We start from the raw sequence: 19521 nt of genomic DNA, 5'->3' as shown, positions 1-19521 counted from the left end.
CAAAATGCTGGGGTCACAGGTAGAAAAGCAATATAGTCCCTACTCTCAAGGAGCTCACATTCTATAGTTAATATCAACTGCAAATCAGAAGAAAAAAAACCAGCATATCTTGTGGCACATTAACAAAACAATGCATCTTCTTCTAAAGCAATGGCAAAGTAATGCATCTTCACTGTCATTTCAGTTAGCAAAATCATAGTAGTTTCTCATGCTGAACTATTTGATGATGCCAAGTATTTTGTTACTGAGACTCCCCCTCTTCTCCCCACTTCAAAAGATATGATTATAGGAGCTGCCATTGTTTGTGAAGCTCTTGGGGCTATTTTCCCTTTAATGGCTGTTGGTAGATAGTGTTGATGTTGAAAGGGTTGAAGGGTCTCCTCGTCATAGATTACTCTCCTGAAGGATGGCTGTGGTGCTTGGGTTATAAACAGAGTTGGTGGCCTAGAGATCTCTGACTTTGGGGCACAGAATCCTGGACTATCTCCACCAGGATCTGTGGAGAAGTATACAATGGTTTTTGTATCAGAATCAGTCTTCCTGACTCCAGGCCCAATACTCTATCCACTGTGCCATCTAGCTGCCTCATTATATTCATTTAATTCCTCTGTGTAAAATGGGTAGGTAGCCTTCCAGATTTATATCTATATCTATATCTACTATCTATCTATATCTATTTATAGATAGATATTGATAGACCATAAATAAAAAGAATTCTATAGTTTTTTTTTTAAAAAGAACTTCTTTATCTTTTTTTAGATTGAATTTTGTTAGTTATATACTGAAAGGCTAATGACTGTTGTGAATTTGTTTTTATCTTATCATTTTACTTAAGTTGCTAATTACTTAATTAATTTAAGATCTATCTTTGGGGTTTTCAAAGTAAACCACAGAATAGTAATCACAAGTGAGGATCCACAAATGCGGAACTTCCTGACTGTATTTCCAGTAGATTCCTAAACTTGCTAATTTTACTGGAAGAGAAGCAACTCAATGTTTAATTGAAAAAACCAAGGTGGAGTGGAAATACAATATGCTATTTGAATTATTGTTGTTGTTTTTGTTTTTGTTTTTTTTGCATCTGTAAAGTTTGGATTACTTAAAATATAATCTTAGGGTGTTTATGTTTTCTTAACTATCTAAAAATGAGCATAATTTCACATATTCAAATAACCTCCCTTAGTTCACAAAAGATATTCCAGGTTAAATTTTGTATTGTCTTTCCTAGGGTTTAGAAAATGTACCTTCATGGTCACTAAACTTTGTCAAGGGAAAAAAAAAGCAATCCAGTATCCTAAGTGATTTGTGATGTTGCTGTGCTTTTTGTAATTATATACTAATAGCTCGCTTAACCATACACACTGGAAGAATAGTCAGAGGGAAGTACAAAATGAGAGAGAAACCATTCCTCGATGAAGTTAATTTGAAGCATTGCATAAATATATCTAAAATGTAGATTAGGAAGCCACTGGATAAGGGTAGGCAATAGGAACTAAACTTTTGTTTGTTGTTTTTGTTTTGTTTTGTTTAGTTTTTATAGGGAACTTCCAGGTAAAGAAAGCTTCCTACCAATATATGTCAACACCTTCTCTGCTGAAAGATTTGCCTGAAGTATTGAGGGGTAAAGTTATTTAGTTAGTCTTCCATGGCCATATAGCCAATATGTATCAGGAGCAGGATATGAACCAGGCCAGGTGTCTACCAACTAAACTTCTATGCAGCCTTACACTCAGCTAGGAGGCACAATGGATAGAGTGCTAGACCTGGCATCAGGGGATTTGAGTTCAAATCCAACCTCACATTTTGCTAGCCAGATGACCCTGGGCACAGGACAATTTCTGTCTGCCTCATTTTCCTCATTGCAAAATGGAAATAAAAATAGCATCTAAATTGTAAGGTTATTTCAAGAATAAAATGAGTATAGTGTTTTTACAAACCTAATGCTAAATATTATTAGCCATCATTGGTTCAATCAGTCAGTCAGTAAGCATTTATTAATCACTTACTATGTGCTAGGCACTGTGACTGAAAATACAAATGGAAGTAGAAAGACAGATAGCCCTGACCTAAAGGCATTTACATTGTAATGCGGAAGACAACACATAAAAGGAAGCTGAAAGGCAAGGTGGAGTAAGAGAAGAGAAAGATGGTACCTAATATGCAGAATGTGGTACAGAAAGTCCTGTGGAGATCAATTGGCAGTGTAATCTGGAGAGGGATAAAGTCCTCTTTGGCCTGGGTGTCTTCCTTAAATTGAAGGTTCTAAGAGGAACCAAAAGGTGAGGCCTCAGGGGTACAGAGTACATCCAATATGACAAACAATTATGGGGTAGACTGAGCTTCAAGGATAAAGAGGTTTCTGTGTCATTGTAGAAAAATTCCTATGGGAATGAGTCAGCAGTGCAGGCTAGAGAGAGATGAAATGGGTGACAAAACAATTAATTGCATGGAAAACTCAACAAGAATTTATTAAATACTTATGATGTTCCAGGCATTGGGATAACCACTGGGAATATGGATATAAACAGTTCCTCAGGTATCTTATATTCTTGGAGAAGATGTGGGAAAATTGGAACACTAATTGTTGGTGGAGTTGTGAATTGATCCAACCATTTTGGAGAGCAATTTGGAACTATGCCCAAAGGGCTATAAAAATATTCATACCCTTTGACCCAGCAATACCACTCCTAGGTCTGTATCCCAAAGTTATCATAAAAAAGGGGAAAAGACCCACATGTACAAAAATATTTATAGCAGCTCTTTTTGTAGTAACAAAGAATTGGAAATTGAGGGTATGTCCATCAATTGGGGAATGGCTGAACAAGTTGTGGTATATGAATGTAATGGAATACTATTGTTCAATAAAAAATTATGAGCAGGCAGATTTCAGAAAAACCTGGAAAGACTTGCGTGAACTGATGCTGAGTAAAGTGAGCAGAACCAGGAGAACATTGTACACAGTAACAGAAACATTATGCGATGACCAACTTTGATAGACTTGGATCTTCTCAGCAATGCAATGATCTAAGACAATTCCAAAAGGCTAAAAATGAGAAATGCATCTACATCCAGAGAATGAATTATGGAGTTTTAATGCAAATGGAAGCATAGTGTTTTCTCTTTTTTGTTGTTTTTGCTTTTTTTTTCTTTCTTGTGGTTTTTCTCTTAGCTTCTGATTCTTCTTTACAACATGACTAATGTGGAAATATGTTTACTATGAGTGTACATGTATAGCCTATATCACATTGCATGCCATCTTGGGGAGGGAGGAGGGAGAGGGAAAATTGAGAACTCAAAATCTTATAAAAGAGAATGTTGAAAACTAAAAATTAATTAATTATTTTTTTAAAGTACCTTACATTCTACATGGGTCATGCTACCTAAAAAAACAACACATGTAGCTGTGTGACCCTGGGCAAGTCACTTAACCCCAATTGCCTAAAACAAACAAACAAACAAAAACACATGAAAGGAAGGTGGAGGAAGGGGTGGAGAGAAGTGGACAGTAGAGATGAAGGTACACAAGGGGTTAGGGTTGGGGTAGAAATGTATACAAATTCTGGGAGGAGAGTCAGGAGGGCAGTCAGGAGAGGAATAAAAAATGTGTGGAAAAGCAAAAGAACTGATATTAAAATCACAAAGCAATTCAACCAAAATTATTAAATATTTACTATGTTCAAAATTGAATGTCATTCATATGGCCTCACTCCCATGAATTACACTGACTCTTACAAAGTCAGAAAGTCTCCTCAGTGAAATAACTGGGAAACTGGCCTAACTATCCAAATTGAAATTGATGGAAAAAGCATATTACCCAAATTATAACATGCAGCTGCATAGTACATTGAATTAATCCATCAGTACCTAAAGTTCAGAATGGCACTTCAGAAGGGCAGTGAAATTGGTCTAGAACTGAATAGGTGGAGGGATTGGGAACTAGTGCAATGCATTCAGTGATCTCAAGATATTCACCTCTGCAAAAGCTCATATTTTTATAAGTTGTGGAGCATTATAAACTCAGATGAGCCAGTATTTTAGGTGACCCAAATACAGAACAGACAAAATGCATAATGGATATAAATAGGCTACATATATTAACAATGATGAGCTGCACATGAGAAGCTGCATAAAGGACATCATCAAAGGCATCTATAATGGGAAAGGGGGGTTGGCTAATTACACAGCAAAGTGAGGGATAAGAGACAATCTGAGCAGTATACTGTACATGAAATATCAGAAGAACCAAAGGAAAAATCTTTAGTACAGTGGATGGATTGTTATTGGTGGATTTAGTGAAAGACTTGGACAAGAATCTCATGGGATAAAAGAGGATGGGAAGGTTGTAATCTTTTCTAGTGTAGGGGGTGCTCACATCAATGAATTATGGATCCATTGGTGCTTGGAAGCATATGAAATCTGTTGTGATTCCAGCTGGGGATATAGATATGGATATCAACACACTTCCTGCATGTTCACTCAAAGTATTTATAATAGGGTAGGAAAAGATCAAGAAATGTGCATCTGAAAAAGTGATTTTAAATAACCATAACTCAAAAAAATAAGAGACTGCTATAACAAAACATCTAGGTTCCTATTTTGGTGACCAGAGCAGAGAACTTAAGGGAGTGGAAACTGAGAGACAAAATCATCCCAACTCATTTTAGCCTTGATATACTTACCAGGTAAGAATACATCCTATCCATTCAGCACTGATAGCTTAACCTTAACTGTAAAAACACATCTTAATCAATAAAAGTCAGACTAATCATGAAAAGTCTTTAAAAGCCATTTAATGAAGTTAAAAGACATCAGATAAGAGATCTGTTACAATTGGCTGAAAGATTTTGTCACACCATATGGGTTCTCTGCAAAAGCATCCAGTCAGCTAGAAATAAGAAGGGCTGCAATAAGTAAATAAGCAGGAATTCTAGCTAAAAATCTGTGAGAAATAGTTTGTTATGGGGGGAAGGAAAACACTTTGCCTTGACCTCATTCTCCTTTCCTCACCTTTGGCCAAAGGATGATCTTGTAAACTGCAAAAGGTTCAGAAATGCCCCATCTTTCTAACAGTGTTCTAGTGACATCTTTTGATCAACTGACAACAACGTCTATATTGTGAGATGAGGACAGACTGGAATCAGATTTGCCAAATTAAAAGTGAATTTCTTAATCATCCACATATGGGAGAAAATCACTTTAAATAACCTTATGCTGTGAACTATTCCTTTGCCATATGTATTCAATAAGTTTGAGCCCACTTTTGCTGGCCTCTTTTTATAACTTGTGCGGAGGTGTACCATGGACTTTTGGATGGATGTTTTGTACCCATTTTTCTTATTGTGTGCCTTAGTAAATGTCCTTTAGCTTTTCAAGGCAAGCTGCCTAATATGATTTTCAGCTGATAACCTTCAGGGGAAGAGTACCAGTGAGAGCTTAACCTGATACTATTAGAAAATAGCCCCGCCCCATCCTCTGTAGTACTCCTAGAACGCCATGATGAAGATGTGCCTTGCTCTAAACTAATCTATGAGAGTGGCAGTTGGAATAACAATTCTCAAAGCTTAGATAGGCTACAGAGAAAAGGGACCACTATAGCTATTTGTCGTTTGTAAGTGCTCCAGCATTCCCAACTAAAAGAGCCACACGCAACAAAGCTTAATTTGGCCAGGATGTTTAAATGTAACAAAAATATTTAAGTTACTGACACAATTTTTACTTGTTTATGTAGTAATTTTTCCTTTCAATTATGTTAACAGAAGACTTAAAATAGTTGGGGAAAGGGAGAAAACAATAGTCAGGAATCTGTTTCAATTTAACTCAAGAAACATTTGTGTGGAGACTAATCATGTAGAGATCTGAGCTAGATGTTAAAAAAATACAAAGATTACCATCCCTTCCCTCATGGTGCCCTTAAGTAGGAGAATGTGACACTTCGACAAGTATCCATAATGCACAATGCACTTCATAAGTGCTTAACAGAATAGAAATAGGGATATAAAGGTTATTAACAACTGGAAGGATCAGAGTGCGTTTCCTAGAGGAAATAACATTTAAGTTTGACATTACAAAAGGAATAAGAGGTTAAGAAGCTAGAGTCACATTGGGGAGTAGTGCTAGAAAGGAGTGGAACATGTATGACAGCATAGGAAATGATAAAAATGAAAACACAGCTAAGAAAGCTTGGGACAGTAAGAATGTCTAGGACAGGGATGGGGAACCTGTGGCCTGAAGGCTACATGTGGATCTTAGGTCCTCAAGTACTGCCCTTTGACAGAATCCAAACTTCACAAAACAAATCCCCTTAATGAAAAGATTTGTTTTATAAAACTTGGACACAGTGAAAAGGCCACACTAAAGGACCTAGAACGCCACATGTAACTTGAGACTACAGGTTCCCCACCCCTGATCTAGGATATCATGGACATAGGGCAGGTAAAGTTGAAAAATACAAGATAAGGAGGAAGTGAAGTTGCCAGAAAAGTACAGGAATGGATATGGAGATCATTGACAAGGATTAATATTTGCTATATTTAGTTAGAAAATTGAATTTCTACTTATTAAGTATGTATTTGGGCAAGAAAGGAATGTGCTAACTGCTAATTAAAGGAAGCTAAGCAGATTGTGACTGCTTGTTTAACTGTCATCCATTTCGCCTCCCCCTAGAAAAAAAAATTCACTTAAAATAAGGACTTTGTAAGAACTTCCAATAACTAAACCTTTTCTATATTCAACAGATGTAGCAAAATAGGCAGTTAGTCAGAAGTGTTAGCCAAGCAAACCATCCTCCTACTTGAACTTCAACACCATTATTTCCTGAGAGAGAGAATCTTGCTTCTAGCAAATATGGAGGCCAAAGGGGATTTTGTACTAACTTACAAAGTGTTTCCTCTATGTTTCTTCCAATACTACATACCTCTTACATATGTATAAAGTAAATATTGCTCTCTATACTAAGGGAGAGACTGAAATAGTAATGTAGATATAGTAATTGGTCTATCAGGGTGCAATAGCTACTTTCTGAAGGAATGGAAGCTGTGTTTCAAAGAAGAAGTAAAAATAAAACAATGAAAATAGATACAGGGCAATTCTAAGTTCTTGGTTAGAAAATAAAAACAATGTGGGGTAAAGGACAAATAAAGAATTGCCTAAGAAGTTGGAGGTAACTAAGAGGTAGGAAACTTTTCTTATAGAGGGCAAATTGGAACCATTTCAGGAGGAAGGAGCATCTTAAGCTGCAAACAATGGTGATGGGGACTCACAGATGCCATCAAAAAAAAAAAAAAAGGTTTATCCAGTAATGATCATAGTGTTGTTGTTTGTCCTTCATTCCCAAAGAGGACCATGACATCAGGAAGGTAATGTCATGACTTGCAAGTGAATTGGATTTAAGTGAGGCAGGATTGCAAAGTCACTACCCTCACTCTCTCCTTCAGAGTCACCTGGGTCCAGTGGCAAGATATAGATCAGGATGACTGGAGATGGCCTCAGGTGCAATGGGAGACCTTGGCCTTTTTAAGCTAAAGTCTTTCTTAGGTCTCAGTTTGTCTGAGGCATCACCCGTTCAATGATTAAGGTTAAGAAAGAAATGAGGCAAAGAATGGCCTCTTTTACCTAGTCAAAAAAGAAATCAATCTGGGAGGGGAAGACCCTCAGGGTTTCAGGCCAAAACAGAAACAATTGCCATTTACTCTCACTAATTCCAAGGATTCCAACTGTTTAGGTAAGAATCAACTATTCAAAAAAACTTCTGGGAAAACTGGAAATCATGTGAGGGACTGTCTGATGTTGGCAGCTACCAGGTTGCGCGCTGTGGCAAGGGTAGGGTAAGATCTGGGTATTTTGGAAGTCGAGGCAGGGGCTGTGGTAGGCAGAGTCGTGGTGAACTGGGATGGGCTGGATACAGAGAAGCCCTGAGGCAATGGGCAGTGCTATGTGAGATAAGCTGGGTCCAAGGAAGTAGCCAGAGCTTGAGCTCCTGAGGCAAGGGGCGGTGCCACATGGGAGTGGGACAGCAGAGGACTGAGTTCCCTTTGCTTAGTCCCCTCCCTATATGCAACGTCATCCCCAGACGCCTCTTGTGACCTTCCTGACTTCCTGGGTCCCTTTGTGCAGCACTGACCCCAGACCCCTCCTGAGTCTGACTTCCTAGGTCACGTACTCTTGTCTATGAGCCATTCCCAGATGCCTCCTCCCTGTATCCGGTCCTAGCCTCCTACGTCACTCCCTCCCCCTTGGTGTGCTAAACTCAGACAGCCCCTTCTGGTATCTGACCCTACAATCATTGGCTAGTAAGCAGGCTGAGGAGGAGGGGCTAGGTAGGTTTTTAGGAACAAGCGTGGTCAGATCAGGCGCTCTCTCCTGGCTCCTGCCCTGTTGCTCTGGCCTTGCTGCTTGGGCTTGCTATGATGGCTTGCTGTGATGGCCTCTGAATAAAGCTCTGGTATTGGTACCTCCCGATGGCTCGTCTCTGTGTGGTTATCCGGCAGAGTACCGAAGACTCGAGTGTGAGTATGACTCTGGTAGTGTGCTCCTTATAGGAGGAGCAGGTACCGGCATACGGCCGGCAGAAGGTCGGCATGCGGCCAGTATAAAATCAGTTTAACAGAACTTAGTTTTAATTTAGACTGATAGATGTCACGATATAATATAATAAGCTCCAGATGTATACATGATGCAAATATAAAATGTCATATCATGAACAAATTAAATCTGACATAGAGAAAAGAGTTATTGACCTAATAAGAAATAAAAAAGGCTCACAGGAAGTAAAAAATGTCATACTGGTTATTTAAAATTGAAAAGGTTTTACACAAACAAAATCAATGCCATTAGAATTAAAAGGGAAATAGTTAATTGAGGGAAAATATATGCAATAAATTTAACTGGTAAAGTCTTGGTAGCTAAGAGATACAGATGATTGATGTATAAGAACAAGAACCATTCCACAACAGAGAAATGATCAAAGGTTATGAACGGTCAGCTTGCAAAAGAAGGAAAAACAAGCTATATGAACTGTATGAAAATATAGTCTAAATCCTTAAAAATACTTCTCTGAAGTAGAAATGTCTTTCAACTCATCATCTTAGCAAAGATGACAAAGAAGAGATATGTAGTTGTGACTCTAATAAGGGTTGACAAGGAAGCTATTGACTAGACATAAACAACAGCAAAGTTTTTTGTCTCTCTGGGACAAGTATATTGAAAATGACACTTGAGTAATCTTTGACCAGTTTCAATAGATCCAGAAGCTAAATTTCAAAAGACGGAGAAGTGACTGGATATGGTAAGTAGAGGAAGCAAGTGTAGCTGGCTTTAAGAATTTGTCAGTGAAAAGCCTCAGATATTTATAAACAAATACCCAAAGTATGAGTAATAAAGAGAGGGTAGCTAGACATACTAACTCAAGAAGGTAAATTTTACCTCACAGGCATCGAAAGGTACTTGGTTAGATGGGATTCATGATGACAATACTACAATGAAAGACAATACCTTATCCAAAAAACAAGAGAAGAAAATAGTTAAAAGGGAGCAGTGATTTATCATTATAGTTTAAGAAAATACTTTCATGCAGGAATTGTGAAAGGAAGCATGTAGATAAGGATACACACAGAAAGAAACAGTACTGTCATTGTTGTGGAAATACATTACAAACCACCTGGACAGAAGGAACATTTCAATGAAGAACTCAGGAAATAAACTCAAACCTAATTAATGTTATTTTACTTTTCAAAAGGTGGAGGAATGAGAAATGCTATTCTGTACCTGATACTGAGCTGCAATTTAAAACTGGTTGCTGGATTATAATTAACAGAGACCATATGGGCAAATGGCTTTTCTATCATGAAGTTCAAAAAAAGAAACAGGAAGAAAGAAAAAAGCTGGTCATAATTTTATATGTATTTTACTTCTTGGGAGAGGACATTTCAAGGGATTTAGAAAAGTGGTAGATAGGATCCAATTCCTAATGTTCTGCAGAGGAAGTCTGCTCAAGAATAATGGAAAAATTCTCAATAATAAAATACTTAAGACACCAAAAGAAATTATTCCAAAAAGAAGGAAAATGTAGACATGCCTAAATTGATGTGGCTCCACAGGGAACTCATTGACCAATTCAAAATTTTTAAAGAATATGGATATTAAAAGTAGATGGAAACAAGAGCAGGAAACTGAAAGTGCATACCAAAAAAAAAAAAAAAAAAAGTACATGGTCCTGTAAAAATGGTACCAGAAGCACAAAAGCAAATAAGGAGTTAAAATTGGTGATGAATGGTAAGGAAAGAAATGAAGGATTATTTTAACTATGTTGTGAGCAAGAGAGAGATTAAAGAAGGGATAGAAATCAAATATATGTATGCCCTGTCCATTATCCATCAGCCTGCCAATGTTCCTCACTGATTTCTAAATTAGTAGATTTTAGAGTCATAACTAGGTTGGAGTGATTGTGGCTTTACTCCAGGGTGCTAAATTTAGAGGCCATTGATAGACTTTGCAGTCCCTCAACATCATAGATGTGACAGTGCCTAGCACCTACTTAGCAAGAATAATTGTTAAATTAGGAAACTTCTAGATGGTAAGCTGAAATGAGGTCATCTTGCCTTCATTCTAGCAATGGCCTCGTGTCAGTATCCTAGCATTACGCTCTCCCTCTTCAGCTGAAGGCATCTTTTGTGTGAAGTGCCCTTGTCATTAGTATGATGTTTCATTTGACATCCCAGCAGTAGAAATTCCTAATTACAGCTACAGTTTATTTTCTTCATGTGAAAGAATCCATTACAGTTGAATCATGATTAAGCCTGCATATACATATGTTCTCCTGCATCAAGGTAAATCTGGCCCTAAAATAAAACAATGCAAAACCTTTCAAAGTCATCTAAAAACTTCTACTTGGGAAACTGATTATAAGAGTTAAGTCTCATAGTAGGCTCTGGCACAGAACAGGCAGTTGGAAAATCAGAGAATCTAAGAAAAGGAGAAACACTACAGAGTCAAGCAGAGAGACATTCAAACAAAGAGGGCTACTGAAAAGAAGAAAACCACAAAAGGGAGATTTTGCTCCAAAATGTAAGGTTTTATTTCAAAATAAGGGATGAATCAGATGGGAGATTCTGAAAACCCAGGGGGAAGGCTAGCAAGGTAATATTTGAACCTCGTATCTCAACAGAGAAACCACAAAAGAAGTATTGTAAAATGGGATTATAAATGGATTTTGACTAAAACAACCAACCAAAAATACTCTTTGAGAAAGAGGTTTTAGTATAGTACAAAGAGAGTATGAAGCCATAGTTATTATTTTCTTAATTTATTTACTTGAACATATCAATTAACTTTTTAGAAAGCAGTTAATTTTCCTGTTTTTAAAAAAAAATGAAGGTACAAAAACTAGTGATTGTTCATCAGGGGTTCCTTGGTTTCTAGTTTAATGACCCAACCCTAAAATCTAAATAATGCTATTTGGACATTTCACCCTCCTGAGTAAGCAGCAGTTACTTATTGCTGATGTCACTGTACTAGGGAACAGGCATTATTGAGACCTATACAGAACCTTCAATAACAACACCAACCTCAGTAATAACTGCCATTTCTATAGCACTTTAGGACTGTAAATCATGTACTTCATAGCAGCTCTGTGAGACAGGCCCATTTATAGGACTAGCCTATGGTCTAGCACCCCAAGTTATATGTTTACACAGACTGGATCAAATATGGGCAATTTCTTCTCAAAGTCACTGTCTTACTTTTTTAAAACTCTAATCAGAATTACCTCTAAGATATTAGCCTGTAGTTTACTTCTCCACAGATACATGCATGAGGATCTCCAAACTAACATAAGCACTCAAGGTAATGAAGCACTCATTGTATATAAGTCTTTATTTCACCCCAGAAAAAAAAAAATTGGAGAAAACACATGAAACTTAGTAGCTCCTAAACTCAACACTCATATGGATTTGAAATTCTGTTGATACGAGTACTCCCTCTAGAAATGTCATTTACAGCCCTCTGTGCCCAGTTTTCTCTAGAAGAAAGAATTCCAGAACTCCTTAAGAATTCAGCATTACCTGGAAAATCTTCCTCTTTCAAAAGGTTAGAGTTTAGGACCTCTTAGGCCTCATGATTTTTATCTGTTTAGGCAACTACAAAGTGCCTCTGATTCCTTATTGCTTTCAGGAAGGGGGTGGGGGAATGTGATAGCATGCATGAACTTTCTCCCCCAGATCCCTGCCCCAGGACCAAATGCTTACAAGAGTCAACTATTCTTTCAGGCTCTCTCTGGAAAAGGGTGAAAAGGTTACGTTTACCACTATTTCCCTTCACTTTAATCAATTCAGTACAAAGGAATGTATTCCTTTGCCCACATAGTCTGAATCAACCAATTCTTCTTTAATGGATGAGATATAATTAATGTCCCAAGCAAAAGCTTACTATACTGTAAAAAATTCAAGGTTATCAGAGGACTATAACAACACAGGTGAATAAAATGTCACTGGGAGAAGTAGAATTGCTTGCACAATATCACAAACCTAATAAGTGTCATAGCTAAGATGAGAACCCAGGTCTTTTGATTCACTGACCAGTGGGCCACTAAAAAACCTTCACCAGATTTGATCCAAATCATGAGAAGTGATAGCAATGTTAAACTTATTTAGTTCTATCTTAAAGGTGATAGTCTATTTAAATCATGACATTTTAGGGTTATAATTTTAGAAGGTACCTGGGAAGTAATCTAGTTCAATGCTTTTAATTCTTTTTGTTTGTTTGTTTGTTTGTTTTTGGTGTTTACTTATTTTTAACATTGATTTAAAAGAAAATTTTTTTAGTTACAAATTTTCTTCCTCCCTCCAGCCTTTTTCCCACTCATTGAGAAAGCAAGCAGCATTATCATATTATACATGTGAAATTATAAAAATAAATTCCTTTTTACCATGGTAAAAAAAAAGCAAGAAAAATAAAGAAATCCCTGAGAAGACTTATATGCACTGTTACAAAGTGAAGTGAGAGAACCAAGAGAATATTACACACAGTAACAGCAATATTGTAACAATCACCAACTGTGAAAGACTTAGCTGTTCTGATAAAGACAGCGATCTAAGAAAATTCCAGAGATCCTGTGATAAAAAATGCTATCCACCTCCAGAGAGAGAAAACTGATGAACTGAGTGCAAATCGAAGTATACTTTTTTTTTTTTTGCTTTCCGTGTGTTTCTTGCTTTTTATTGTTGTGTTTTGTTTTGTTTTGCAATGTGGAATACGGAAATGTTTTACATGACTTCACATGTATAATTGATATCATGTTTCTTGTTTTCTCAACTGGTAGGGGAGGGGCAAGAAAGAGGGAGAATATTTGGAACCCCCAAAAATTTAAATGGCTATTTAAAACAAATAAAGATAATTTAAAATTAAAGGAAGCAACACCTTTATTTTCAAGATGAGGAATCTAAAAGTTAGGCAGGTAAGGTTATTTACCCAAAATCATCCAAGGGACATGATTTAAGCACAGTTCTCTTGTTCTGATATCATTGTACCATGCTAACTCTCTTTATTAGAGTCTGTTAGTGCTTAAAATAGACTTTATTAATTGAAATTGGAGCTTCTGTATGATAACATCTCTCTGTAAATTCTAAGTTAGAAAATGCTTCCCTCCAAAACGAATTTTTTAATTCATTCATTTATTCATTTGGGATTTTGCTAAGGAAATTTATGTCAAGTTAGAGGTGACTCAGTGGATAAAGCAATGGGCCTGGAGTCAGGAAGTTCAAATTCAGCTTCAGATACTCAGTAGCTGTGTGACACTGCTCAAGTCACTTAACCTCTGTTGGCCTTAATCCACTGGAAAAAGAAACAAAAAAACACTCCAGTATCTTTGCCAAAACAACCCCACGGAGAGTGTGGTCCACAAGGCCACATAGAGTCAGATATGAATGAACGACTGAACATGACCACAAAGAGATACATATATCTGTGTATTTATATTTAATTATTAATGAGACCAACCTTCCGTGAATTCTTACACCTCAAAATAAAATACTGAAGCTAAATTATGAAAAATTAGAATAACTGAGTGTTACAAAGGGCATTTGCAAAACTCCCCTTCCCTCTTTTAGCCAATCCTGTGTATTAGCTCAGTGATAGACATTTGAGAATAATGAAATTTCTAGAATGAAGGATGCAGCACTCTAGGACTTTAAATTTAAATAACAAGATGATCTCTTCATTGGTCATGGAGTAAAAAGAGCTGACAAGTTAGTAGATCCATCAAAAGAAATGATCCCCTTCTCTGATTACACTTTTGATCACATAAGGAATGTTTTCAAGCTGCTTCCCAAAAAATGTTTAGGATGGAACAGCTCACTTAATCCCCAACGTGGCCGCCATGTCGTCATAAAGTTGCGGCAACTACAGCCTATGTCCTACCTAAGCAAACCTAATACTGGATTTGGAACTATATTTTCTGTATTTATGCATTCCTGATCTTAGGTGAATGAATATTAATACCAAGGTGAACATGTCCAAGCTTAGAGGATATTTTATGAGTATGAGAGGTTCAGGGATCCTGGCTCCTAAATCAATTCTGGGCTACCCTATGGAAGGGGATCCTGGCAACTACTATTGGACTCTTGAAGAGTCCCACTAGGCAGAAGATAAATCCTATCCCTGACCTGAATTGTCCAAAGACATGGAATTCATGGGATTTAGGACAGAACCAAAGTAAATGTAAAATGATTAAGCAGCAGTTTTGAAATCTGTTTCACACTAAGATAGTTCCTGCCAATGTGAGCTAAATATATTTTGTTATATGTTATGTTGGTGAATACTGTTTTAAGTCTTTCTGATAATTTGATCTGTTAACAACCTATTGCATCATATTCCTTTTTGTGTGTGAAATAAATACTTGTCCTATCTACAGTATTATCTGATTATCATTTTATTCCCCTTTAGGGGACCCAGACAGAAGTTAACACCTTTAAGGAATTTGCTCCCAGGGCATCCAAGTAGAGGCATAGTGAGTTGAAAAGTGATCAAAAAAAAAGTAGCCTAACCCTTCTTTTAGATTGTCAGGCTTCCTCAGAACTGAAATCTATTCAGACCACTTAAGTGAGTCTAGAGGAGATGGGCTTCTTAGTGCTGAAGGAAGCAGGCACAATGCCCTAGCCCCTTGAGCCCAGAAGCAATTGCAATTTTAAGATTAAAATCATAGTGTGGGAAAGAACCTGACAAGGAGAAACTAGAAAGCCATTCTATTTCTTTTTCTCTTTCTCAAATATTACTAAATCTCTATCCTCTGCTAGCTGGGAATAAAGTCACCTTGTACCTGGAGAGCAATAATCCAAGCAAATTATTTTCTTTTCAAACTTGATGACTTTCTGAGAGGCAGTGTAGAGTTATGGAAAGAGTCCTAGCTTGAAGTCAGATTTGAATTCAAATCTTTGTTATGAAGTTATTAGATGTATGGACATGGTCAAATCAGCTTGCCTCTTTTGTTTCCTTAACTTTTTATTGGGCAAAAGAATGCATTCGTTCATGCATTTATTCAACAAACCTTTATTAAACACCTACTTTTAGGTGCTGAAGAAAATATAAAGTTTACAAAAGGCACAGCCCTTGCCCTTGGGCATGCTCACAGACTTTAGGAAGAATACACATGTGGTACAAATAATAACAGGTATTAATTAACAACAATAGATGATATTAGCAACAAAGTATTGAAAACAAGACTTGCAAGAAAGAATCTGGGTTTGGATAACTCAGAGTTGACTGTACTATTTCAGCTGCCTTTAGGTAGCAATGAGGTAGAAGTCTAAAGTTGTATGTGTGTGTGTTTGTATATATGTGTATACACACCTATAGAAATACACACACACACACATATAGTGTGTGTATGTATATGTATATACACATATGTGTATACACACATATATGTATGCATACATATGTATATATAAATATTTACTTCAAATCCTATTTATTTGATTTGTGTGTGTCATACATAATTTGGCAAACTCAATGTAAATTTGTTCCAAGGAAGGGAATTAATGCAAAATGAATTAGAAACTATCTAAAAATAAATTTAAACAACAAAATATATAATTAAGTTTTTTATTTATAAAATCAGAACATAGGTTAATGAAATCTACTGCACTGAAAAGATAATTATATTTCTAATGAACAGAAAATACATTGTTAAAAACATCCTCACAAGATAATTGATCTCATATTATGAATAAATGCATTATAACTTAATTTCATAAATCATTTTGTGAAATAGTACATATGCTTCAGTATATGGTGGCAAAGAGGCACCACATAAGTGTTACAATTGGCTCAGTATTTGCATTCTATATTTTGTAATCAGTAGTTGGACTTTTGTACCTTTTTCAAATTATATAGAATAGAATAGAAAGTAGAGCAAATCCATCACCCATTCATTTCTGGGAGCAAGGATTGTCCGGTGCTGGCTACTCACTTAGCGATCAATATAAGTCAGCTTCAAGGCAGAGTTTCAAAAGCAAATGCATTAACTCCCCAAGGGTAGAGTCCCCCATAAGGACAGTCATCTTATTCTTGGAATCCATACCTCTTAACACAGCTCAAAACTACATAAACATTTTTGTCTTCCATAATATACTGTTGGCTCATAATGGGTTTGAACATGCTGAATATCCTTGGGCAAACAGTCTATATACACCTCTCATCTTATATTTAGAAAGTTGATTTTTTTAACCTTAATATACAATTTTACTTTTAGGTTTTTTAGATTTCTTGTTAGGTTCAGCAAAGTTTTTTAGCCTATCAAGATCTTTTTGGTTTCTGTCTTCAAGTATATTAGCTATTCTTTCCAGTTTTATGCCATCCATGAACATGTTAAGCATGCCACCTATGCCTTCATACAAGTAACTGATGAACATGGTAAATAGCACAGGGTCCCAGCACAGATACTTGAATACTACCACTGAATCTTTCCTACATTTAATTAGTACTATTTTTTTTTAGGCAATTAGGGTTAAGTGACTTGCACAGGGTCACACAGCTAGTAAGTGTCAAGCATTTGATCTGAGGCCGGATTTGAACTCAGGTTCTCCTGACTTTAGGGTTGGTGCTCTGTCCATTGTGCCACCTAGCTGCCCCTAATTATTACTATTGTCGTAACTGTCAAAAAGAGGAAATAAGGTAAGTCTATCATGACTTGTACGTGATTAAGCCATGATGATCCTTTGTGATTACTAACACCTATTCCATTCATTCCTTTTAATTCTAGATTTTTTTTCAATTCCAATTCGAATTGGAATTGATTGCACAACATTGGAGACACTGACATGGAATCACCCAGTATGGCATGCCCTCATCAAAGAAGGTTCTGTGATATATGAGCAAAGCAGAATTGAAGTAGCTCAAAAGAAATACAAGATGCACAAATTTAGAGAAACCATCCCAAACGTTCACAATTTTCAAAGATCACTGATTATGAAAGAAAAAAGAAGAAAAAATTAGTAAGCACTTTTTATATGCCAATACTATACTAAGTGCCAAGGATTAAAAATAGAAACAGGAAAATAGTTCTTGTCCTCGAGAAGCTTATGCTCTTAAAGAGGAAGACAACATCTATGGTAGGGGCTGGGGTTGACAAAGGAATAATATTTTGGTTACAAGGGTTACAGGGGTGGTGAATGGAGCCAGAATGAAGTATATTGAGACACAACTTCATTTGACTTTGATTACAAAACTAGAAAGTGGAAGTTGGAAGAAGAGGTAGGCCAGAGTAAAGTCAAGCATGGCTGGAGCATACTTAGAAATAATGAAACAAATGAGAGATTTATAGTTAGGGTATTAGAGGACTATCATAGGACCAATATTGATCAGGGTTCCCCTTACTCAACCCAAAGTGGGTTAGGCTAGTTTTACCCTAAAAAATGCATTAAAACCTCCACCACAACTTGATTGGTAGGGAGAAGGGAGAAACAAGACTCAAGATGTACCTCCCTTGACTCAGATACATGATATGACTTCTTGGTCACCTATGGGCGTAAAAAGACCTAAGAATAATGAGTCTAAACCCTTTAGACTTGGTGGAAATCCCAAGGTGTGAGAAGATACCAAATACTGTTCTGATGACTGGATGTGTTTCCTTTTGGAGATGATAGTAATGCTGTTTACCAGAGCTAGATTAATTCTTGTTGAATATACTTTTTATGCTATGGATGAACATACCTCCTTTTGTTAATTGTTGAATAATCTATAATTATCTTATTTTTTCCTATTGAAGTTTAATTAACAATTCTAGAGCATTGCTTCTGTGGATTATTTCCAACTTATTCTGTACATATTTGTATGTACTTGGTTGTTTCCATGTTGCCCCCCCCCCATTAGACTATGAGCATCTTTAGAGCAGGGATTGTCTTTTGCTTTTCTTTCTACCCCCAGTGTTTAATATAGCACCCAGCACATAGTAAATGCTTAAAAATGTTTTTGTGACTGAATGCTCAAGGCCCCAAAGTTGGAGTACTGGACCTAAAAATTTAAGTCCTCTAGGGCATGGTGTCTAGCCCTAATGGCAAAATGGTTGGCAAGAAAATGACTCAACAATTGCATCTATTTCTTTCAAAATATTAGTACATAATCCACCAAGTCATATAATTCTGTTAACTTGAACTCATTAAAACTAGTCGAATTTTCTCTTGCTATCTTTCTATTTATCTTGTATATCAACTCTTTAATTCTAATTTAGTTTTATACTTTTAATACCTAAGGAATATTCATCTTAGCAAAGAAAATAGAAACAAAAATCAGAGTTGAGAGGCTTTTTATTCTTTTAAGCATTGGTTAATATCCCATTTACCCTGATTCGTTGTCTTATTCCTCTTTTCCTCACTATAACTTTAAATGACATTGGTACTGTTAGCTTGCCTCACACTTCTATTCATCCTCTATTGCCTGCTCTTGCTTTTATCTCCTGTCCATTTTTTATCAAGACCTGTGATTCATAAGAGCAGTGAACTCCCAGTCTGGAAACTCCAACCATAAATGCAGATGAGCAACTTATCTATAATTTATGTAGTAAACAGTTGCTTGAGGAACTAAGAATAATTTGCTCATGGTCATATAAATCATATATATCAGAGGAAGGGTGTGAGCCCAGTTCTTTCTGATTCTTAGGCCACTTCTCCCATCCACTTCACCAGACTGATTCTCTTTGTGCACTTGAAAAAAAGGAGTTGGTGCCTCCACATTAGTCTCTTCAGAAAACTCCCTCTATCCCCCCTCATTAGATGTGCTTCTTTCTGTATCTTCAGAATATTATCCTTGGAAGCTTTCTATCTCTTCTTCCCTTTAGAAATTTAGTCCATGAGATCATACTTTCTCTGAATGTTTTGAAATCTGTTCTTCAAACTAGCATATAGCAGATTATGTCTAGCTTTTCATTCAGTGTTTCTCACAAATTTTAATATTGATTAAACACTTACCTCCATATTGCCTAAGATTTCAACCAAAAGAACCAGTTTATCCTGCTGGTAAGAATAAGGTCCAGAG

This window comes from Vombatus ursinus, unplaced genomic scaffold (genome assembly GCF_900497805.2).
Source record: "Vombatus ursinus unplaced genomic scaffold, bare-nosed wombat genome assembly UNPS02014841.1, whole genome shotgun sequence".
Classification (NCBI taxonomy): domain Eukaryota; kingdom Metazoa; phylum Chordata; class Mammalia; order Diprotodontia; family Vombatidae; genus Vombatus; species Vombatus ursinus.
This window is presented reverse-complemented; position numbering follows the sequence as displayed.